This window comes from Petaurus breviceps, unplaced genomic scaffold (genome assembly GCF_028583685.1).
Source record: "Petaurus breviceps papuanus isolate PSGF00001 unplaced genomic scaffold, PetGlider_PUasm1.0 221, whole genome shotgun sequence".
Lineage (NCBI taxonomy): Eukaryota > Metazoa > Chordata > Mammalia > Diprotodontia > Petauridae > Petaurus > Petaurus breviceps.
Genome location: NW_027185877.1, coordinates 3,841,583 through 3,867,364, shown reverse-complemented (window position 1 = coordinate 3,867,364; position 25,782 = coordinate 3,841,583). Strand labels below are relative to the sequence as shown.

At 38.0% G+C, this 25,782-nt stretch overlaps 1 protein-coding gene across 4 annotated transcripts in view; it reads left to right on the top strand.

Moving 5' to 3' along the window:
• Nucleotides 1–25,782, top strand: part of SYT1 (synaptotagmin 1) — a 766,356-nt gene that overhangs the window by 641,187 nt on the left and 99,387 nt on the right. The gene's annotated exons all lie outside the window — the stretch shown is intronic.

Genomic DNA, 25,782 nt, shown 5'->3' with positions numbered 1-25,782 from the left:
CACTGCATAGCTGTGAGGTCTTTGCCTCACCATGGAAATATGACTTTCACAAGCAAACTCTCTCCACTCCATCCCCCCCCCCATGCTTTGCCATGTGATTTGAGTTAGAGAAGCATCATGGTATAGTGGCTAGAAGGCTAACCATAGAGTCAAGAAGATATGGGTTCAAGTCCTGCCCCTTAGACCTACTTGTTTTGACTTAGGCAGTCACTAAACCGCTCTTTTTTTTGTTTAGTCGTTTTCAGTTGTATTCAACTCTTAGTGACCCCTTTTGGGATTTTCTTGGTGAAGATACTGGAATAGTTGGCCATTTTCTTCCCCAGATCATTTTACAGATGGAGCAAATGAGGCAAACAGGGTTAAGTGACTTTCCCAGGGTCACACAGTGTCTAATTCCTCATTTGAACTCAGGTCCTTGTGACTTCAAGCCTGGCACTCTATCTACTGTGCCACCTAGCTGTTCCAAACCACTCTTAGCCTCATGACACTCTGTGTGTGTGTGTGTTCATTCCTGGCACACACTAAATACTTAATACTTTTTGATTGGCTACCTACCACATTATAGAAGGGTTGCCATCTGCATTCAGTGGAAGGGAATTTCTACCACTGGTGTTTTGATATGACTGGATTAATTGGATTTAAGACTTTCCAGCAAATCATGAGGGAAAAGATGACTGAATTTTTCCTGATCCAGTTCTGGTCCTTTGTGTCACATGCACTTAACATGGAGGTTACAGTTCACTGCACATGGAGGTGGTTTGGTCGTTCTTGTAAGCAAACACGGGCTAACTGTAATAGCACACAACCTGTAAAGTACACATTCGGAGACATAGCCACTAAGACACGCTGACACAGAGCTTACATTTATTGGTCCATTAATTCACCAACTAATGCATCAGTTTCTCCCCTGAGCTCACATTACTCCCCAGTTATATACTAGGCACCTTTAAGGGCTATGTGAATTCCTTCAAGTTACCACAGCTTGTTTAGTGTCTTACTGCTTCAGTGTGCCCAAGAGTAATTTAGAAGCAGAGTATACAGCTCCCTCTAAGAATATAAAGGAGTATTTAATGAACCCAGATGTGAGAGATGCAGAGATGTTCGTCTTCACAAGAGTAATTCATTCCCAGGGCGCTATTCAGTATTTAGAAGTAGTATCTTGAAAATGCTTTTTGATCCTCTTCTGTTTCTCCCACTTCTCACCAGCTGTCAGGTCCGGCCAATTGTTATGTTGCTATTATTGTCACTGTTCAGACATTTTAGTTGCATCCAACTCTCTGTGATGCCATTTTGGGCTTTCTTGGCAAAGATGCCTGGAGTGGCTTGTCTTTCCTTCTCTAGTTCCTTTTACAGATGATGAAACTGAGGTAAACAGGCTTAAGTGACTTGCCCAGAGTCACATAGCTAGCAAGTGTCTGAATTCCAATATGAACTCATGAATATGAGTCTTCCTGATTCTAAGCCCAGTGCTCTATCCATTGAACCACCTAGTTGGTGTTATTTTTGTTGTTGTTGTCGTAATATTTCTTAAGTTCATTCCTTCCTTTCTATCCTTCATCATAATCCAAGTTTAAGATTTTATTGTCTTTTGCCCAGGTGATACTATTAACCACTTTATAAGTCTCCTGCCTTAAAACTCTCATTATTCCTGGGCGGCCAGGTGGCTCAGCGAGTAAGAGCACTGGCTCCAGTGTCGGGATGACCTGGATCAAATCCGGGCTCAGATACTCAGCACCACACCCAGATATTATAACTGGCCGTGTAACCTTGAGCAAGTTACTTAACCCCAATTGCTTTAAAAAAAAAAAAACTCATTATTCCAATCCATCTGAATAACACCACCATTTCTATTTCTGATTGAGCCTGTGATTTCTTTGGAATAAGACGCTCAGGTGAGGAAACTCCCTCTACCAATTTAGATAGAAACCTTCTCTGCAAAGTAGAGTTTAGGAGTTTCAACTTATCTCAGTGGATAGAGCACTGGGCCTACAGTCAGAACACTTGAGTTCAAATCCAGCCTCAGATACTTTCTAGCAGTGTGACTGTGGGCAATTCACTTGGTTTCTACCTCAGTTTCCTCAACTATAAAATGAGGTTCATGATAGAACCTACCTCGCAGGGTTATTGTGAGGATCAAATGAGATAATATTTGTAAGCCATAAACTGTTTAGCACTGCCTGACATACAGAAAACGCCCAATAAATACTTGTGCCCTTCCTGCCTTCCTCTCATTCTGAGTGATTCTTGTCAGTGTCCTATAAATCCTTCATAGATGATCCACCCAAAACATAAGGGCCCTTCCTCTAATTCCCTTGATGTTGTCTAAGTATCAGGGCAGCAAATGAATGGTCCATCAGTTTATCCCTTACTCTTACCCTATTGGAGGCCCACCTTCTTTACTGGCCATACATCTCTCTGATGATATCCTCTTTTAAAAAAAGAAAAGGGCTGAAATTTCCAACTATTCTGGAAGCAGATGAGGGGAAACACTCATCAGATATATTAGTGCAAGGAAATAAGAAAAGGAAATAAGTACTTACCCTGTGCCAAGTATCATGCTAAATGCTTCATAAACATTATTACATTTATTCCAAGGCTTTCCTGCCATTTTGTTAACTCAGACCTTCATGGTATTGATTTCTAAATGGATATAGAGTCTTCTTTCTTTGCAGATCCATGCTAATATAATTATAATATGCATACTCATATTCTTCCATTGACAACCTTCTCTGAGCTTCTCACATCTATATTCGTTTAACTCTACTTTCCCATCAATACATACTCTTTATGCTGAGAAAACTGTATACATTTGTTCCAAGACAAATTTCTTGTCCTTGTTTACTTTGGGATTTCCAAACATGAATAACTAATCTCTTTCTCAAACATTACCCTTTTTTGAAAACTTGGGAATCTGGAGTCTTCTAATTGGATTCTACTTTGTCTCTATGTTTCAGAATTAGAAGTCCAAATGTGTTTTCAACTGCAAATTAGATAAAAGACAGTTATTTCTGTTAAAAAAAAATCACATTATCTTAGTTTGTAAATGGCTGGAGAGCTTTTACCACAATATTTTCCTTTCAACTTCAATTTACCACATTAAGTTCAAAATTAGTAAATTGAAAGCTAACATTTTAGGGTAGAGGCTCTGTCTAGTCACATGTTGCTATATGCTAATAATCACGGGGGGAGGTGCACCATTTATAACACATGCAGCCCTTAAGTACAAAAAAGCACTATCATACAAGGGTTTTGTTTTTCTTTTTTTAATATTATTTTTTCTAATTTCATTTAAAGATGAATTCTAATATTTTTTTAAAAAAATTTTGAGTTCCATATTTGCCCCCTTTCTCCTCTCTCCCCTCCCTAAGACAGTAAGCAATTTGATATAGGTTATATATGTGTAAGCATATAAAACACATTTCCATATCAGTCATGTTATGAAAGAAAAAACACACAAAAAAATAAAGTAAAAATAGTTTGCTTAAATCTGCATTCAGACTCCATCAGGCCTTTCCCTGGATGTGGATAGCATTTTCCATCATGAGTCTTTTGGACTTGTCTTGGATCATTGTATTACTGAGAAGAACTAAGTAAAGAAAAAAAATCATAGGTGATCATAGCACAATGTTGCCGTTACTGTGTATAATATTCTCCTGTTCTGCTCACTTCGCATCAGTTTATGTAAATCTTTCCAGGTTTTTCTGAAATCTGACTGTTCGTCATTTCTCATAGAACAATAGTGTTTCATTGCATCTGTATACCATATCTTGTTCAGCCATTCCCCAACTGATGTGCATTCCCTCAATTTCTAATTCTTTGCCACTACAAAAAGAGCTGCTATAAAAATTTTTGTACACGTAGGTCCTTTTCCCTTTATTATGATCTCAGTAGTGGCATTGCTGGATCAAAGGGCATGCACAGTTTGATTGCCCTTTAGCAATGGTAGAATGGTAGAGGAAGGAGGGAAGGAAGAGAAAATTGATTTTTGTCAAGTAAAAAAAATGTTTTTTCTAAGTGCTATGGCATAGTAGAAAGAGCATTGCTGACTTTGTGAATGCAAGATGTGGATTCAAATCCTACTTCTGTAATTGTTAATTGTGTGACTTTTGACAAATCACTTAACCTTTTGGAACCTCAGTTTCCTCATCTATAAAATTAGGAGGGTTGAATTTGTTGTCTTCTAATAGACCTGCCAGCTCTAAATTTGTGATTGTATGATCCCACTCTTATAAGAGGATATGATTGAGAGTCACACTGGATGAGTTATGTATACATAACCAGTACCATTGGAGAGAGTAACCACACTTACATAATCATAAAAGTCTTTGAGCTCTTCTGGGTACCAGGGGCAAGAAAAGGAACAGTAGGTTCAGCATGACTGAACATTGTTGCTACAGATCTATTCTGGAAATTACTGCATTGTCAACTTCCCATGCTCCCAAGGAACAAAGCACTAAAGTACTCCAGATGCTAACATTGGTATGTATAGTACAGCGTCACTAACAGGAGATTTAGAACTACGTACTGCCTTCTTGGAGGTTTTACAGCATGGGACAAGGTAGGCAGGTTATCCTAACAAAGGTTGCCCTTAAGGTGAAGAAAGTCAAATAGGAGCAAAGCTTTATTAGCAGCAAGGCTGATTGGAATTTAACTGGATCTTTATTATTAGAAGTATGTGGTCCACAGAATACTACAACTGATTGGCTTCCGGGAAACTGTAGGATGTATTTCTACATAGAAGAGAAAGTTAGACAAAGTGATCTCTGAGGTTTCCTCCTACAATAATATTCAGTGGGACGAAATCAAGAGTGAGACAACCCATATACTCAGTGAGAAAGAAACATTTCTGTCTTCTTGTATTGTTTTCCTTGAGTACTCATTTGCTGAGTAATCTAGAGAGAGTGTTTTGATGTATTTATCATTACTCATAAAGAAATGGTTTATGGGATAACTCACAGGATATGGTTTATCTCTTTTATAAAAATGTTCAGGATTCACAGCTTTTCTAGGAATCTCACTCCTCTTGACGATTTAGGATTATAGAATTTAGAGCAGGGTAGGGCCTCAGGGATTATCTATTCTAACCACCTCATACCCTTTAAGGAATTTTTATACAGCAAACAATGAAGATATGCATTTCACCCTCCTGAGAAATCTATGAAAGTGTAGGAAATAACGATGTCTCTTTTGAAACCTAGGCTGTTTAATGGATTATGAGGGAAAGGTGGTAACAGGGAAATAGAAACTTCAGTAATCAACCTGTTTATATTTAGAGAGTCCTGATTTAGGTACCATCTAGTCCAATGTCCTCTATTCACTTTTCAGATGAGGAAATTGAGACCCAGGGGGAGAAAATAATTTGCTTGAGATCACAAAGATAATTAATTGCAGAGCTGGTATTTGAATCCAGACCTCCTGCCTCCACATTGTATTCTCTATTCACAGGTTTCACTGTCCATGAGTTAAGTACTGAAGTCCTCTATTTCTCTCTGCTCTTTTGTCTTCCCTATCCTCATCTATTATACAATCACATCAACCACTCTTGTAACTATTCTCCCACATTTTTATAATCTCCAAATTACTTGGAATTAAAACACTTTCATACTTTAGAAATCTATCTGATGTTTTTGTCATTCCCTTAGATAGTCAAATGTTTATTAAGGGTCTGCTATGCTAGCCACGGGGAGAGAAGAAAGATTAATATAACATTGTACTTGTCCTCAAGGCACTAACCATATTATAGGACAGATAAGAAATGAGCACAAATAAATAATAGAAAATGGAATTTGATAGATACATATAAAAGGTACAAACAGAATTTGGAGAGTTAATAAAAGAGGGAAATTGCTTCTAGTTAAGGGAATCGGTGAAGGTTTCCTGTAAAGAGAGATGTACTGTGTTGAGCTGAGACTTGAAGGATGGGAAGGATTATTCTTTCTCCTGCCTTATGTCCATTCCATAAAAAGTATAACAGAAGTGGGCCTGCCATCTCTTCTGGAATCTTTTCCAGAAAACTCTTCTTGGCGGTTGCTGTTGTACATCCCATCATTGGAACAGAAAACATGACAAGCAACACCACACACCGTTTTTTGCTATTATATGAACTGAAAAACCAAATGGCCAAAAGTGGGGCCAACAAATGAAATGGCAAAGACTTTTTCTGAGCCAATTGTATCACAGTATGCAAATTAATTTGGCTCTAGTGCCTAGATCGGGCAGGAGTATGCAAATGAACTGGAAGAGTATTTGAGTTAATGAGCCATGAATATGCAAATAATCTGGCTGTGATGTCAGAAGGCTTTATCATAATTTTAGTCTTGCAGATTATAATGTAAAATTAATTCTGGGGCACTTCAGGGTATCTAATTAATTGTTGATCAAGTCACCAGAAGTTCTTAGACATGAACTTGTTGATCTAGAAAAAAAAATTCCTTCATTCAGAAAACTTGAAATGAGAACAAAAATGGAAAATAGTTGAATTAGAAGAGCTCCTTGGGCAAATCACTTCACTTCTCTGGGACTCAGTATTCTCAACTGTAAAATGGGCATAATATTAGTACCTCCCTCACAGGATTGCTTTAAGGATCAGTTGAGGTATCATAAAGTGTTTTGCAAACCTTTAAGCACAATAGAAATGCTCATCATTATTATTATTCTTTCAAAATATTTCCAGAAAAATCTTCTTTATGCATAGATCTTATCATGTTATTTCTCTGTTCAAAAATCTTCAGTGATTTTACCTTCCAAGAAAAGTTCAAGTTTCTTTGTCTGATGTTCAAGATATTTAATAATCTGACAAGCAGACAAGCAGCCTTCCTTTTCAGCTTTCTATTACTGCCCTCCGCATACTTTATTCTCCCAGCCTCTTTTCCCTAGACATACTCTATGTTTCTTCATGTCCATGCCTTTGGTCATACCATTCTATATGTATATCATTCCTCCCCATTTTCAGCTACTGAATTCTTCTCCTTCCTTTAAAGTGAATTTAAATGTTCTTCCTTCCATGAAGTCTCTTCTTGGCAATAGGGAGCCCTCCACATAGAATTTTGTTACCTGCTTTTGGATCCTATCCCACTACCCAACTACTTATTCTTGAAAATCACTGCACAGACAGATAGCTTTTACTTCAGAATCAAGTGAAGTCCTATAGCCATATACTAGATTATCATATATTAGTCTGTCAGACCAGGTAATTTTCAGTGCAGAAGTCAGGAGTGAGGCTGGAAGAATGATACCAATGCTCCTTAGAGGATGGGAGACAGTGGAGGCTAGGGAGAAGTAAAGAAGAGCTTTGGACCAAGAAGCATATGGAATCATAGATTTAGAGTTGGAAGTCATCTCAGAGGTCGTCTTTCCCAACCCCCTCATTCTCTAGATGAGGAAACTAAGACCTAGAGAGCTTTCACAATTTACCCAAAGTCACCCATGTGGCAAAATAAGGATTTGAACTGAATCTTCTGTCTATATAAAGACAATAAGCATGTATTCCATTGAATCAGACTGACCCTCAGTGTGCCAAAGGTGATCAAAGCACCTGGTAAAGAGGGAACTGAAGACAAATTTTACCTGTTTGACTGTAGTTAGCCCTAGAAAGGAATGTGCCAGTATATACTTGTGTGTGTGTATATGTATGTATATGTATATGTATATATATATATGGTACATTGTATATAGCAATAATGTGAAATCTTCATGGACGTACAAAATACCATGAAAACATTGTGGCTGGAAATGCCATACCCAATTTTTTTTTGGTTTGGGTTTTTGTATTATTTTTAATTTATGGAATAAAACAATTTCCATAACATAGTACAATAAAAAAGATGATTGTACATGAAATTTCAAATCTACTCTCCAATATACAACAAAATTATCATGCAAAATTTCCTATTTTTCTTCCTTCCCCCAGAGATGGCTACCATTAGACACAAATAGGTATATATATGTAAAATTATTCTATGCATTCTTCTATTTATCAGTTCTTTCTCTGCATATAGATAGCATCTTTCTTCATATGTCCTTTATAGTTTTTTCCATAACATAGTACAATAAAAATATGATTGCACATGAAACTGCAAATCTACTATGTACAATTTGCTATTCCTTTCAAATATACAACAAAATTGTCCTGTGAATTTCTTTTTTCCTTCTTCCACTCCCAACCCTAGAGATGGGCAGCCATTAGACACAAATATATACATACAATATATACACAAACACACATATACATATACTTATATATAATATAACATCTAGCACACATATGTGCACATACACATATGTGTATATATGTGGAATTATTCTATGCACACTTCTATTAGTTCTTTCTCTGGATGCAGATAGTAATTTTTGTTGCAGTCAGGCTATACAAACAAAGCAGTTTGACTACAACAGTGAGATCCAGTGAGATAGTTTCTGTTGTATAGGTGTAGGAACTACCTCTACAAATAAATTTAACAACTGGTTTTTAGTTTAGTAGATAGTCTTAGTTACCCGAGGCTCAGAGAGGCTTGATTTGTATGTGGTCACCTAGCTAGCAAGTTTCAGAATTAGGATCAAACTTTAAAATGGGAAAAATCAATAGAAATGAGTAAATAATAAGGTCATCAAAAGAGAAGTTCTGAGACTCATCTGACCCATTTATTGAGGAATCTTGATAAAATTGGTACTTGATAAAATTTTATGGTTTATAGAGATAGGTGGAGGGACTAGATCTGTTATTTTACTGGTGTAGCAAACTTCTGGGTGAAACTATCCTCCCTGGAAGTTAGTCTTGGATCACTAAGACCTTGTGACTTGCCCCGCCCCAGAGAGCTGCTATGTGTCAGAGGCAGGACAAGAACCCAGGTTTTCATGGTTTCAAGGCCAAGACAGGACAGGAAAGGGAAGAAGAGAGGAGAGAGAAGAAGAAAGGAAAAGAGACGAGGACAGAAAATAAGGGAAGAAGAGAGGAGAGGAGAAAGTCTCCCACAACTTGTTCTTGAAGCCATCAAAGTTTCCGCTGCTTCCTTTTCTAAGTACTAATCAGCAGTTTTTGAGTAATGTATTTCAGAATTTGGCCAGGAATCAAACTGAAGCACCCTTGTAGATGATCAATATTTAAAGGGAAACTAATCTATTTCAGGAGGTACATTCCTAACCTTTGTAGATAGATCAAAAAATATTGCCCTGTCATAATATGTCCTTTGATACCACTTTCAATGAAAAAAAATACTGTACATCTAACCCAGGATGTCAATTTTTATTATTTGCATGTCGTCCTCTCTATTCTCAGCTTTTATCCTCTGGAGCAGAAAAAAAAAAGAATTTCTAGAATTACCTAGTTAAGCTATTGTATTGGGAGAGCCAACTTAACATTGTGCCTGTAGGTTTAAATTATATGTGGCACAGTCTTACTAGATAAATTCTATTTAGCCACATTCAGTAATGAAGAGATTTTCCTAATAATAATTCACATTTACTTAGCACTTTGGGATTTAGGAAGTATTTCTCTCATAAAAATCCTGTGAGACAGGTAGCACAGGTGCCATTCCTATTTTACAGATGAGGAAACCAAGGCACAGAGAATTTAAGTGACTTGCTCATGGTCTCAAAACCAATGAGTATCTGAGGAGGGACTCAAAGCCTTAAATGTAGTCTCTCCACTATGCCATCCATGATGGCTCCCAGTAAAGCAAGATAACAAGAGAAAAAAGAAAAAAAATGTATTCCTCCTTTGGATTTATTAAGAAAAAATATATTCTCAGGCTCACAGACCTAAGTCTAAGAAGCTAGAAGGAACTAGAGGCCACTGGATCCAACTCCCTCATTTTACAGTTGAAGAAATTAAGGTATAGGGAGGTTAAGTGGCATGTCCAGTCATGGAGCCATGGAGTGTTTATGGTAAAATTCAAACTCAAGTCTTTCTGACCCCAACTCGAGCCCTGTATGTGCTGTACCACCTAGTTGCCTCTGTACATTTATAGGGATAAAAAGTCCATGCAAGTTCATGGTTGATTGAAAATCACTATACTTTGAGAAATGGTTCCATGGACAAATCAATATCAGTTTTTATCTTTATTTGGACTTAGTAATTTGCTGTATTTCCTAAAACCACAGCAAATCAACCAGAACAAATGTGAAACTTCTGTCCATCAACACAGAGTGGCTGTGCTAGCCCACTGATCTGAGAAGCACCATGGTATGATGTCCTAAGCATTGAATCTGGAAATCAGAAGACCTGGCTAAAGATCCTGACTCTGCTTCTTCCAGTCCATGTGTGGCCTTGAACAAGTTGTTCTTCCTCTCTGGACCTCAGTTTCCTCATCAGTAAAATAAGGAAACCACACTACAGGATTATCAAATCTGTAATCCCATGATTGCTAGTTTTTTCTCACTTTGCCCACTGAACTGTTTGTATATTATTGCCTTGAATGTGGGGCAGCTAGGTGGCACAGAGAGCTCAAATCCAACCTCAGACACTTTCTAGCAGTGTGACCCTGCGCAAGTCACAACCCTGTTTGCTTCAGTTTCTTCATCTATAAAATGAGCTAGGGGAAACAGCAAACTATTCGGGTGTCTTTGCCAAGAAAACCCCAGATGGGGTCACAAAAAGTCACACATAAATGAAATGAAGGACCAACAACAAAAGCCAGCTTCAGAGTCAGAAAAGCCTGAGTCTTGAGTCTCACTTATGACACATCCTGGCTCCGTCACCTTGGAAACATTACTTAACTTGTCAAGGCTCCAGGCAATTCTCTCAAGTATAGGTAAGAGAACAGTTGTTGATATGTATTAGTAAAAGGACTTTCCTTTGTGAATTGTGAATTCCCTGTGCCAATAAAACCAAAGATGTGGACACCTCCACCCCCATAAAAAGAAATGCAATGCAAATAGATAGACAGATAGATACATAGATAGAACAAAATAAAAACCATTTAGCTGAAATTAATATATTCTTTATTTTGTAAATGTTATCAATAAAACCAATCAAACTTAACTTAATGGTTATCGTTAGTAATATTAAGCAATTATTTTATGCTTTTATCTCCTTCCCCGCCATTTTACTTTTAATAGAAAATAGAATGAGAGAAAGTCCCCAAAATGGAAAGAAAAAGAGTTAACCATAATTGCATATAGTAATGGACCTTTACCTCAATACCCATCATAAACTAGGTGCAAGTACCTCCATTTTCTGTGTCAGAAAGGATAAAATGCAGGGAATGACAATCTAGTAGCATCTCTTCGCCCAGCAGGAAGAGATAAGGGAATGGCTGAGCATCTTATAATCCATTTGGTCTTTTACTGTTGCTACTGACTAATGCCTTGGAAATGGAAATAGAAAACAACCAGGGTAACAGATAATCCTCACCAACAGATAATAATGTTCCTAAAAGCCTTTCTATTGGCCATTTCAAATGGAACATGAGATTGGTGGGTTTGTCACATCATTCTGGTTTGGTTTGGGAAAACTGGATGTCTTTATGTTTTTTTTTCCTCCATGTTTAAACTTTATGGGTTTTTTCTTATTTATTTGAGTGAGAGAACTTAATTAAAATGAAAGAAATATATGGTTTATCTGTATATTTCACTAGTTCTGAAAATACCTGTCTCAAAGCACTATTTACCTATACTAGAGCAAGGAGTCAAAAGACTCGTCTTCATGAGTTCAAATTTGGCCTCAGACACTTATTAGCTGGGTAACCCTGGACAAGTCACTTAATCCTGTTTTCCTCAGTTTCCTCATCTGTAAAATGAGCTGGAGAAGGAAGTGGCAAACCGTTCTAGTACCTCTGCCAAGAAAACCCCAAATGGGGTCATGAAGAGTCAGACACAAATGAAAAATGACTCAATACTAACAACAGAGCAATGATAACACATGTAAGCTGTGTGAGGTTAGGGACTCCTTTTTTTGTCTTTGTGTCCATAGCAGCCCAGCTCAATGGGTGCTTGATAACTATTTATTAAATTGGGTGGGTGAGTTGCCCCCATGATGGGTCTTGATCTTGTCATAAATTATATCAGCCATTGTTCATCTGATGTAATAATATAACAGATTATAGTCTAACCTTTTCATTTTACAAAAAAAAAAAAGAAAAAGAAAATGGAAGGCAAGGAAAAATGGTTTGTTCAGAGTCACAAGGTTAATAAGCATTAGAAGGAGGCTTTGGACCTAGGTCCTCTGACTCCAGAGCCATCACTCATTCCATTATCCCACATTACCTCCATCCCTTCCAACTTTGAGATTCTGTGATTCTGGAGTAATCATTAGAATCATAGTTGAGCTGGAGGTGGTAGGGTGGAGGTACGGATAAAATGTTCTGTCCTAAACCATCTCCCTTCCACTAAGCTTTTCTTAGCTCTGTATCTAATTGTAGGAAAGAGGGTTACAGCTACACTCCACAGAGAGAGGCTCTATATCTCCAGAGCACTGGGACACTAACTTAAAATTTAAATTGTATCATGCCCAGTAGAAAGGTACAGAGTGTGCAATGTAGAAGAGGTATAGGACAGCTATTTATTTACTTCCCACAAAAGAAATGTTTAACACACACAAGATCCACAAATGTTCAAACAAGAAATAATAATTTATTATTGCTTTATTCTCTTCTGGAGAGTTGAGACTTAAGCATCAGAACAGGAAGCAGTTTGCAAGACAGATCAGTGGGCATTGTATAATTCACCTCAACTCTACACTGTACAAACAATTCACTCTAGATCCATGTCTTCTGACAAGGTCAAGGCTTGAGTTCATCCTCCTGTAAATAGTCATCATCTCCAAAGCAGAAATTCCACCTACTTCCAGTCAGTTCATATTCAGAAGTTCCTACATTAGGAGCTCCTGAGGCTACCTTCAAGGCTGGACATGTCCATCTCAGGATTACTAGTCACTTATGATCAGGTTAGAAGCACCAAGCAGAAAAGGTCTGAAAGAGACCCTACTTAGCTGCTTCCACTAGGGAGGGTTTACCCTCCTCCATCCCCTCCCAGAAAGCCCAGCAAGAGAGAGCTATTTGCCACATGCTTGGGATGGTCAAAATCAGAAGCTATCTCTCTTTTTTTCTTTTTAACTAAACATGCTACCCACCCCCACTCCCTCTTACCACTGGCTGGTGAGTTCAGGAGTAGTACCCCCCCACACACTACCACCCAGTTGGTTGTATCATACCAAAAGGTAGGAACAGGGGCAGCTAGGTGACACAGTGAATAGAGCACCAGCCCTGGAGTCAGGAGGATTTAAGTTCAAATCCAGCCTCAGACACTTGATACGCTTACTAGCCATGTGACCTTGGGCTAGTCACTTAACTCCAATTGCCCTCCAAAAAGCAAAAAAAAAAAAAAAGGTTAGGAACAAAGTCCTTTAGGCATTAAAAGGAGTGTATATTTGAGCATAAGCTTAAGACTGTGCAGGATGTGAACTAGCCAGAATAGATCAGGGTGGCCTACCATTTTTCTTCCCTACCTCTGTCTTGCCACCGAGAAACAAGGCTGTACTGGATGGTATTGACATTGATTCCAGTGTTGGAGCTGATCCGTTTAGAAAGTCAATGGTAGTTTACATATTTCTATTATAAATATGACAGATTTCATCTGTTGATTTGACATAGATACATCCATATCCTAATTAACAAAACAAATGTTTTCCCAGCACTTATGTTTTATAAAATTTCTTTTAGCATTTTTAGTTCAGACTAACTTATTCTTACCTCCTCAGCCTCTGTTGAGCAGTAGGACAGGACATTTACATTATCTCTTCTTGCTTCTAAATGAGAAAAGATTTTAAAGTATGATGCAATTACTGCAAGTTCATATCTTTAAATAATTGCTTTAAAAAACAACTTGTAAGGGCGGCCAGGTAGCACAGCGAGTAAGAGCACCGGCTCCAATGTCAGGATGACCTGGGATCGAATCCGGGCTCAGATACTTAGCACCACACCCAGAAATAACTGGCCATGTAACCTTGAGCAAGTTACTTAACCCCAATTGCTTAAAAAAAAAAAACAACTTGTATTGATTGCTCAGATTATTATTGGTCATTAGCTCAGTTTTTCAGCTATTTTTGCAGGCATGTGAATACATTTAAAGGAATCAATACAGCTATATTGTTTCACTGGTGAGTGGAAGATTTCTGTGACAATCACCTGAAGTCCAAGATCCCACTCCTGTCCCCTGAAAACACCTTTCTGAAATCTTGAAACTCCTGTTTTTTTCAACAGTATTTCTACATGATGGAAATTGACCAAACTCTCAAATTAGACTTTTGGAAACATGTCAAAATACAGGCTGCCAATTTGAGGTTTTCTGGATAGATAGAAAACATTCTTGAATTTTTAGCACCATCTTTGTATGCAGGAGAAAGGGTGTAAATGTAAACTGTCCCAGGGAATTATACTGTTGTACAGGGGACCTTCAGTTTGCTGTAATTAGAAATCTATTTTCAACGACAAGAAAGATTTGCCCTGTGTTTTATAAAAGGATTTAGGGGGGTTGGAGGGTGGAAAGAAGTTTAGAGGCAGGTTTTTAAAAGAGCTAGGGAATGTTTATGAATTATGCAAGCCTGAACTTTCATTTTAATACCTTCATTAAAATATAAAAACCTTAAAAGCTTCCCAACAGGAATTTAACTCTATAGAAATGCTTTTATAAGTGCTCTGACCTTGCCCTGAGGCACACCTAAGGCATGATTTAATAATTATTATGAAGGAAAGTATAATAATAGACCTCTATCTGGAAGGGCCAACATATGTCCTTGCTTCCTGGGCCTCCAGTGGAGCCCTGACTCAGGCACTATCAGGCCTTCTCTCTCTCTACATGAGGCATTGCTTCATTTCATTTCATCTGAGATGCAAGATACCTTGTGTTTCTATAGGGGTGACAGCAGTGAGACTACCTATGCATGGAGTCACAAAATTGATTTTACATTTCAGCCCAGAGATTCTACTGTTAGGACTTCATCCCAAACTCATCATACAAAGTATCTCTATAAAGAAAAATATACATAGTTCTATTTGTTATAGCAAAAAAAAAAAAAAAAGAAGAGGAGGAGGTGATAAGCTAAATATCCAATGGATAATAGGTGAAAAACCATGGCATTATGGACCATCAGTGAACTGTAATATCATAGGATCATAAATAATGAAATGAAGGAAATTCAGCAGAGCCAAAACTTTGTCCACTCTAACTAAAACCATATGAGAGAGAAAGGAGGAAGTAGGGATTGTGCACAGAAGGGGAGAGAAGAGAGAGTCAGAGGACAGGTAGTAAAGAAGGAAAGGGGAGAACAAGGGAAAAAAAGGAAGAAAAGAAAGAGGAGAATAAGAAAGAGAACAGGGGCGGCTAGGTGGCACCGTAAATAGAGCACCAGCCCTGGAGTCAGGTGTACCTGAGTTCAAATCCAGCCTCAGACACTTACCACAAAACTAACCATGTGACCTTGGGTAAGTCACTTAACCCTAAATGCCCTGCCTTCCCTCTTCCAAAAAGAAAAGAAAGAGAGAAGAAGAATGAAGAGAGGAAACAAGAAAGAGACAAGGAGAAAGGGAAGAAAAGAGGTGGGAGAAGAGAGAGTAAGAGAGGGAGACAAAGCAAAAGGGAGAAAGGGAAGAAGGAAAAAGAGACAGTATAGAAAGAAAAAAGAGGAGAAAGAGAGAAGGGAAAATAGTGCTAATTAGATATGGGTTCAAACCTTGGGCTCTGCTAGTTGGTCAGCCTGTCCGCAAGCACTTGTTAAGAGCTGGAGCCTCTGCTTAAGTTCTTGGGATACAAAGAGAGGTAAAAGAGAGCGCTGCTTCCAAAGAGGAAACCGCTGGAGTGCTTTGAATAGGACCGCGACGTGGCCAGACCTTTCACTGTGGGAAAATTACTCTGTCAGTCATGCGTAGGATGGAATGAAGAAGGAAGACTTGTAGCAGGGAGACCAATTAGAAGGCTGTTGCCCATAGAACAGTAACAAGAATATTTATTATGATTGTTAGCAATAAAAATGATAACTTAAGTGACTTATCCTAGGGCTATTGCTATCTGAACTCCCACCTAACATAAAAATGAGAACAAAATAATAGTAATAAAGAGGAGGAAAAGAAGGAGATTACAGTGCACAAATGGATGAAGGCAGTACCTACAATTTAACCTTGGACAAGTTGCAGCGCATCCCTGCCTCAGTTTCCTCATCTATAAAGTGAGAATCGACTCCTAGATGACCTCTAAGGTCCCTTCCAACTCCAGAGGATGATCCTATTATTCAGTTCTAAAACTATGATGCTGTGTGTATAAGGAGAAAGGGAGGAAGAGAGAGAAGAGATCAAAATATTTAGCTCAATTGGTTATTCAATGCTAAGCCTTTTGTGTAAGATTTTATATGTACTCTTTATTTTGTGTGTTTTTTTAATTATTTGTTTTTGTTTGTGATTATTAACTTTATACAAAAAAACCTGCCCCCCTACTGGCTTTGAGACCATATCTAAATGGGAGACATCCAATGCCCAACATCCTTGGAGGGACAGTCATCCAATTGCTACTGCCCAGTAAGGACCTCTCAGGAATCAGGCTCATGATGAGTTTGCTCCCCACCCCAATTATCCTTTCTGTTCTAGTCTTCTATTAGAATTCTACTCCTTCCTACTCCCACAAGGTACAATTCTTAAAACCAAAAAACAGGATTTAACCTCTTCTCATATGGTACATTTCTACTACTTTAAAAACTCTACCGACCATGCAATTTAGTTTTCTAAGATACCAAGTTTGCTTCCCTGTGGTATGGTTCTCTCTTATGGCAATGGGGTCCATACCAGTTGGAAAGTTGGACCAGGTTAATTGGGCAACCAAATAGGTATGGATGGGAAGGATGGAGCCCATGGCATCCTAATTATCAGGTTAATGCCTAGTTACAGGACAGACTCTCTTTATCTCTCTCTCTTTCAAATAAAAGACTCAAAAAATGGAACCTGCTGTTGCTATGTCAATTTAAATAGAAGTGGCAGCAATTGGTCCCAAAGCAACCCCCGCATGTCTTTCCAAATAACTGTGCCCCAGCTAATGAATACCTAATTGGATACAGTATGAGTCAGCATTCATTGCTCATGCTGGTGCATAATTGAGTGGTCAAAAATCTAAATTTCATTTAGGGCTGCCAATTCTCAAATCTCTCCTAATAAAGCCACCACAATCATGGCAAAAGAAGTAGCATGCAAAACCCCCAGATCCTTGCAGACAGGGACCCTTTGCAGCTTACGTACTTAGCTGACACTCTCTCCCACAAATAAAATCCACCCTGAGGATGTGCCCACCCAAGAACAAAGAGCCTGCTGAGCCTAATGGAGAAAGAGGGGTTTGATTCAGCAGTGGGCATGCCACCTGCATGAATACTACATTCTGCCTCCAACCAAATGAATTACCCTACTTACTGAAGTGTTACTGACTGACAGGAAAACTAGATCAGTGAAAACACCTGCTTTCCTCCTAGGCAAGAAAGGGGACAATTTACATTCTTTTGCCTTGATGGGAAAGATATTTGCTCTATACTAATATTTTTCACTAACCAATCAATCAGCAAGCATTTAAATACTGACTGTGAGCCAGGAACTATAATAAACACTTAGGAATGCAAAGATAAAAATCAAACAGTCCTTGACCTCAAAGAGCATGCATACTACCAAGAGACAGCAGGTACCAACAGCTGGGGGAACAGAAAAGGCTTCATGTAGAAGGTGGCAATTAAGCAGAATTTAAATGTATGTTATGTATATTTACATACATGTATATGTATATATATATGTGTGGGATTCTAAGAAGCAGAGGTTATATGGGAATGGATTCCAAGCATATAGGATAGCTAGTGCAAAAGTGAAGAGATGGGAAATGGAGTGTTATATATGAGGAACAGTAAGAAGACCAGTTTGGCTAGACCACAGGAAGAGGTATATAATAAGGCTAGAAATGTGGGTGAGGGCCAGGTTTTTTTAAGGACAGGTTTTGAAGGTCTTCAAAAGCCAGAGAAAATTATATCTGATCCTAGAGGCAATAGGGAGCCACTGAAGTTTATTAAATAGGAAGGTGATATGGTCAGACCTCTTCATTGTAGGAAAATTACTCTGTCAGTTATGTGTAGGATGGAATGGAGAAGGAAGAGACCTGAAGCAGGGAGACCAATTAGAACATTATTGCCCATAGAACAATAACAAGAATGTTATTGTTATTATTATTATTATTAACAATACTAATTATAAGGGACTCATCCTGGGGCCATTCCTATCTGAATTCCATCTAACATGAAAATGAGAACAAATTAATAATAGCAGTAATAGTAATAAAGAGGAGAAAGGGAAGGAAACTACAATGTACACATGGATGAAGACAGTACCTACAAATGCTTTGGTCTTCTCCATCCATAAAGGCATCAAGGAGAAGGCCTTAATTAAATACATTAAAAGACTTCATGGCATCCTGGAGTCAAAATTGAATGGGAAGAACATATTTGTAGCAATTAACATATATCCAATACCAATCTTCATATATATTTTTGGAAAATATCCCAACACCACCAATAATATTAAACCTGTACAATAGTTTAAAAAAAAACAGAGAGCATAAGGTGATTATAAAAAGATTGATATTTCCTTGACAAAGTGGTGGAAGAAGATTGACAGACATTCCTAGCACCTCCTGAATATTCAGCAAGGCCTGACCTTGAGACTAGAATTGTACATCAGAAGTTTGCTAAGTTTCAATGGGCTGATAGATGATAAATACCCATGTAACAAACACAGACCTCAAGATGTCTTGCAAAACTTGGTCTGCTTCTTAAACAGGATCAGTATCTCAGACAAGACTTTGTCCACAATTGTCCAGATGTTACATTAATCCATAGAAACTAAGAAATGCTTTTAAAGAGATGTTGCTGTATCAAATACTCATTAGCTCCAAGCTCTATAGAATGAAAAGCTTCCAAACTATATAAATAGACCTAGACAATATCAAAAGCATTTAGGAATGAGATGAGGTCTATGTCACACATTTTGCCTTGTCTTATATTGGATGTATCTTGTACCAAGGATGTTTTCTGTGAGCAGGCAGTGGAGAACTTCCAGCAAATTATTATCCTCCAACTACAAAGAGCATCAGTATTATCCATCTGGGCAATAAATAGTCCATGGAATGATGAATATAAAATCAGAATAAGATAGCAGCTCGTCTCAGGATAACATCTCTCTGAAGACCACAGAAGAAGATGGGAACAAAATGGTGGGGGTGATGATGGTGATGATGATGATGACGATGACAATGACAAAGACAAATAATATTTTTATAACCTTTTAAGGCTTTTGAATGGTTTTATATACACATTCAAATGTATAGATGCCACTTTGGTGAGAGGATGTACTTTGGAGACATCAGCAGTCTTCCTTGCCCACACTTGGGCATAGTGGATGATGTGCTGAACTTGGATTCAGGAAAACCTGGGTTCAAATTCACCTCCGACAGTCATAAGTGGATTAATACCTCTATAACTAAGCTTCATCTAGAAATGGGGAAAATGCTAATAATACCTACCTGGTAGGGTTATTTTGAGTTTCATATGATGTTATGAGTATAAAGCATTTTACAACCTTTTTTAAACATTGTATCAATATCACTTACTAATAGTAGGGTTTTTATTGGGGAGGATGGTCTCAGAGGCAAACTCTGGTATAGAAATTCCTTCCATAGAAATCCCTATGATTTCTCTTGTCTGAGATACCAAAGGTTAAGCAACTTGTCAGGCAGACAGTATATGTCAGAGATAGAACTTAGGTCTAGGTCTTCCTGATTCTAAGACTGTTACATTTTGTTGGATCTCATTCCTTCTTCATCCTATTTCATCTTTCTCATCCCCAAATCTCAGAGATGAATTGTTAATACAAAATGATAAGCTCTTTGAGGACATGCACTTTATCCCTGTTGACCCTTCAAATCAATACATATTTAACTACATGGAAAGCATTGGGTGTTTGGTACTGGGGATGCAAAGAAAAGATCCTCAGGCTTACATTCATTTGGGAAGGTGAAACATTAAAACAAATTAATATAAAAATAAGAGCTCAATAATCCCTGACCTCAAAAAGCTTACATCTATCAGGGGAGACAACCAGTACCAGCAGCTGGGGAAGACAATAACTCAAAAAAGGCTTCCTGTGGAAGGTGGTGATACCTGAACTGAATCTCTGTATCCCTCATCCTTGTGCACATAAAACTTTCCTTTCCAAATAAGCATTTGCAAGCAGGGTTCTTTGTTGTCACTGTTTTTACAGATGGTTCCATTTCTTTTTTTCTTTTCATAAGATTGAATTAAATGACTAGGTGAAATTTTAGCCTAAAGCATTTAATCTAGGAGAGAAGTTGCAATCCCTAAGCAACAAAAAATTGAGTTTTTTTTTATTTAATTAGCCTGCCTACATACTATTACAGCCTATCAAGATGTTTCTTCTGATAACTGCCACTTGAAATAAAATAAATCTAATTAGTCTGGCATGCTCTTTAATGCTGCCAACCTAATGCTTTAAAATATTCAATAGGCCAATTGAATGTTTGCCTGTGAGTTGGTAGTAAGGGTAATAATTTTTTTTTGCAATTCAGTTGATGGAATGACCAACAGAGAAGTTATTCTCAAAATTTTTATTCAGTTGCTTTTGGAGATGGAACTTGTTCTGTTATTCATCACTTCACATCTTTCAATGTGACTTAGCAAATGAAATGCCTTGAAATAGCATCAGTATTTGCATAGTCCCTGCTGGATGCAATTCTAAGATGAGATGTGGAAAGAACATAGTGGCTTTGAATCCCGGGTTTCAATTCCTCCTCTCATACTGAATACCTACCTCCCTGTGTGACTTCAGGCAAGTCCCTGAACCTCCCTGAGCCTCAGTTCTCATGTCTATCAATCAAATGGAAACTGAAGCCAAGGGAGGTAACCTGCCCAAGGTCACACAGGCAGTAAGGGTAAGAGAAGGTTAGGCTAGATGACCTCTCAGATCTAGATTATATGATCCTACCATCCCTTAGTCCAAGACCAAGACTTTTTGAAGCCCTTTAATTGGGTTTGGGAGCCCTTCCCAAACTGTCCTCTTCCTATCTTTCCAGATTTCTCATACTCATTCCTCTCTGTGATCCAGTGACAATGACGTTTTCACTAGCTGTCGCCAAGCCTGGAAAGCTCTTTCTCTTTATCTCTGCTTCCTGGCTTCCATAGACTCCTTTAAGACTTAGGTCAAATCCTACCTTCTACAAGAGGCCTTTCCTGGTCCTCCCTTCATTGCTAGTCCCTTTTAAGATGACTTTCCATTTACACTGTATATAATATGTATGTGTATAGTTGCTTGCACGTTGTTTCCCCAGTTAGATGTGAGTTCCTTGAGGTCAGTGACTATATTTTCCACCTCCTTTTTTTTGTATCTCCAGAGTTTAGCACAGAATCTGGCCTATAGTAATTAAATTTAATAGTGTATTGTTGTTGTTCAGTCATTTCAGTTGTGTCTGACTCTTCATGACCCCATTTGGGGTTTTCTTGGCAAAGGTTCAGGAGTGGTTTGCCATTTCCTTCTCCTGCTCATTTTATAACTAAGGAAACTGAAGCAAGCAGAGGCAGGTGACTTTCCCAGAGTCACACAGCTGGTGTCTGAGGTCTCATTTGAGCCTGAGTGTCCCTGATTTCAGGCTTGGCACTCTTTCCGCTGTACCACCTAGCTGCCCCCAACAAAGTGTACCATGGCACATAGTTAGAGACCAGGCTTATAGTCAGAAAACATGGTTGTGTGACCGTGGGCAAGATGTTTAAACTCTCAGTGCCCCAAGGCGGCCCTCTGAGTTGCTGGTCTGCATCCCTAAAAGAAATTTACACATTAGGAATCCTATCACTTTTATGAAATCACAGGTCTGTAAAAATCGCTCCCCAAACAACCACTCTTCGATCACCATGTAGTTTTTTTTACCATATCCCAACATTTCTGTTGAGGATGGGTGCAGTTATAAGGCCTATTACCTCAGTGTACATTACTGAAATTATCTTCATTATTTCTCTGTCTTCAGTAAATTTCCAGTGGAAAAAAAAAGGCTAGGCTGTATACAGTATTACTCCCAATGGATCTTAATTATTCAAATCAAACAGCAGAATTCAAAGAAGGGTTTAATGGGTTAGTTTTCTTGCTTTTGCTTTTTTCCACCAGACCTGCTATTTTTTAATAGTGTAAGAATCTCCTAGGGAAGAAACTTCCTCCCCCAATCTAGACTGTCATGTGTTCTGCAAGTTAAAGTCTTAGTGAATGACCTGATGGTGAAGGGAGCAAGTGGGGAAGGGGTCACAGGACTTTCCCAGGGTCCCACAGCCAGAATGTGTCAGAAGTAGAACTTGTACCCAGATTTTCTGAACTCTACAGCCCATTTTCTCTCCATGACACCATACGGCCTCCATTCTAAGTCCAGTATGTATTTTAATTCCAAAAATGATTCTCAGTTCATTCAGAATTAATATCGTCCATGGGTTCAGTGGTTTAGTGAATATTTATTGCACCAGCAGTTGGGATAAGTAGATTCAAGTTCCAGCTCTTGCAGTAGTTCAGTGAGTGACCAAGGGTAGCCAAGTAACTGAATTTCTCTGTGCCTCCATCAATGAGTGAGCTGGACTCCATTATCAAGTCAAGTCAACAAGCATTTCTTAAGTTCTCACCACATGCCAGGCAGAGTGCTAAGTAAGGGGAATACAGCACAACAATTTTCTGATTCTGTTAATGTTTTAACAGTGTGATGATTTCCAGTTGGGCACAAAAGCCCATATCCATGCAGAATGGCAAGTTTAATAGAGGAACAGAAAGTGCTCTTATGGAGGGAGGGTAGGAAACCTTTGGGCTTCATTCATTCCTTTAGTGTGTTTATTTTTACCTAAAAATAATGTCCAGAAGGACTTTCGGTGCTTTTCAGGGTACAAAAAGTGACAAGGTTAATGCACACAAGTTTGTATAATCTTAATAACATCACACAAAGATGAGCGGCCAGGAACCAGCGAGGTCTAGATTCCCTGTGGGCAGACAATCATATACCACTAGTAAATTCCTGGGCAGTTTTAATTTATTTTTAATCATTTCCAAAGCTGTGCCTTAGAGATGCAGGCCGAAAAACTTCCTGGAAACCTTCCCCCACCCCTTTTTTTGGACTTAGTTTTAAAAGATCTGCAAAGTAGTCAGTGGAAAAAAAATATCTAAGGTTTTGAAAGCTGAGTTCCACCTTCCCAAGCTAGTCTAGTTCATGGTGATCTCTTATATCTTCAGTTTTTTATTATGCAGTGAACAAACTGCTAGACTTGGAGTTAGGAATACCTGAGTTAAAATCCAGCCTCAAACACTACTGTGACCCTGTCAGACTCAGTTTCCTCATCCATAAAATAGGGACAATAATATCACCTACCTCTCAGGATTGTTGTGATGATAAAAGTGAGGTAATATTTGCAAAGTGCTATGTAAATGCTAGCTACTGCTAGTGTTACTGGAGATTCCAGATTTGCCTCTAATTGTTTCATGCCTTCTTTGCAGGGAGATGATAAGTTCTTTAAAAGGCACACTAAAAAAATTATATTATTATATTAATACATATAATTAATATTGACAATTAGTAACAAATAATAATATGACAAAATCCATTACATAAAATATCATATTATAAATATATTAGCTACTGATTATATATTTATAATATATTCTATATAATTATATATTACATATTAATTAATCTCTAAAATGAGGAGGTTGGACTAGATGACCTTTCTGGTCCCTACTAGAAAGCTGTGATCTTGGGAAACAATCTAGAAGTTGCTGATCTACATTGGTAGAGGGAATTTTCATGCTGGGAGATCCCTACACAGATGAAATCAGAGGTCCAGACCAAAAATAAAATAAGATAAAATCAAATACTTATAGTTGTTGAGTTGTTTCAGTGTGTCTGATTCTTTGTGGACCCATTTGGGGCCATTCCCATTTAATTTCACTTTACAGATGAGGAAATTGAGGCAAACAGGGTTAAGTGATTTGCCCAAGGTCACATACCTAGTAAGTGTCAGATTTGAACTCCCCAAGATGAGTCTTCCTGATTCCAAGCCCAGTGTTCTGCCCACTGCACTAACTAGCTTCCAATATTTATAGAGAACCTTACGCTTTATAAAGTCCTTTCTCCATAATGACCCTATGGAGTAGAAAGTATGGGTATTATTGTCTCTACTTTGCCAGACTTCTGTGAGGTTAAGAGACTTAGGTCATGGTCACATAGTCAAGGAGTGACAAAAGTTAAAATCACATCCCAGATTTCTGAGGCTGTGCCATCCTAAGTAATTAGGTATTTAACTTGGAGAAGGTTCTTTCCCAGCTCCAGATCTATGATTTATGATCCTTTGATCCTGTAGAATTCAGGTCACAGGTGGGAAGGGAGAGGGGGAGATTCATAATAACCAATTCTAGTACCTAGTGTACTATATAGAATGTCTTGTTCTCTTTGGCTTCCATGAGGCAAATTTAGGTTCATCGTGAGGGAAAAAGGGAGAACTGTTTCAAAGTGGAGGTGACTGCTTTTAGGGATGGGTTCCCATCCTCTTTGATTCCCCTCCCTGCAGGAGGTCTTTATGCAAGGATTGAATGACCACATATCACGCATGTTACAGTGCAAATTCCTTCCAGATACAGTTAGATTAAATGGCTTCTAAGGTCCCTGCCATCTCTCAAATTCTGGGATTCTTTCCACTACATTATGCTGCCTCAAACTGGGTATTTTCCTCTAATCATTGTAAATTGTAAAAAGCTAAAGCCATTGCTGAGTTTCTTCAAGTTATGTCTTTCCCAATCCTAGATAAAGTAATTAAAGGAACTTAATTTTCATTTTGCTAAAGAGCTTATTTTTTAGGCAATAAAATGAGTTTTTCCCAATGACTAAATGGGAAAATGTAACTTACAGAGAGCCAAAGCAGGATGGATTTAGCAACTCATTTAAAAGAAAAAACCAACAGTTTAAGTCTTGTGCAGATTTTATGACACGCTTTCCGCAGTCCTTTTGGCCCTCTTTTTATTGTAGAAGCAAGCAATGAATCTTTCAGTACCTTGAGATCTCAGACCATTTGTGTGAAAGTTGTTTATAGAAATTTCAACTGTGGCCATGTTGGTTTGCTTATTTACAAGAGTCAATCTCTTCATTTCCCTTTCTCTTCTTGAGACCAAGCACCATGAAATGCTCGTTATAAACCAAGAATGTTCAGAGTTCCAAATGATGCACAACTCATACAGCATACCTAATATGACATAATAACATGACAGCCATTTTTCTAAGGAAGGCAATGTGATTATGTTCAAACACATTTTGGCACCTCTCCAGTCTTCAACAGAATTAAGCAGAAATTGGGTAATTTAATTAAGTTTCTGAAGTTGAGTTGTATTTCTATAAAAAGCATCTTCCAAATTGAAAAAGATCTTTAAGGATCTCTTAATATTGCTGTTGTTATGACTTTGGTCTTGTACTAAAAAGGAAATGAGAAAGGGACATGCATGCAAATTACAAATACATGGGTATATTTTAGGAGATTTGAGTTCAACCACTGAGTACCAAAACAAGATATTTTTAAGTGAAGATGTTTCAGAGTGCACATAGCAAGAACTTGATAAATATTTAATTAAAAAATTAATTTAAAGTGTCATTAAATCTAATATTAGTACCCCCTCTCTCTCTCCTTCCATACATCTTTCTTTGTATGTTTTACTTTTTTTTCTCCCACAAACAAATTTCCTGCACCTTTTTTTTTTT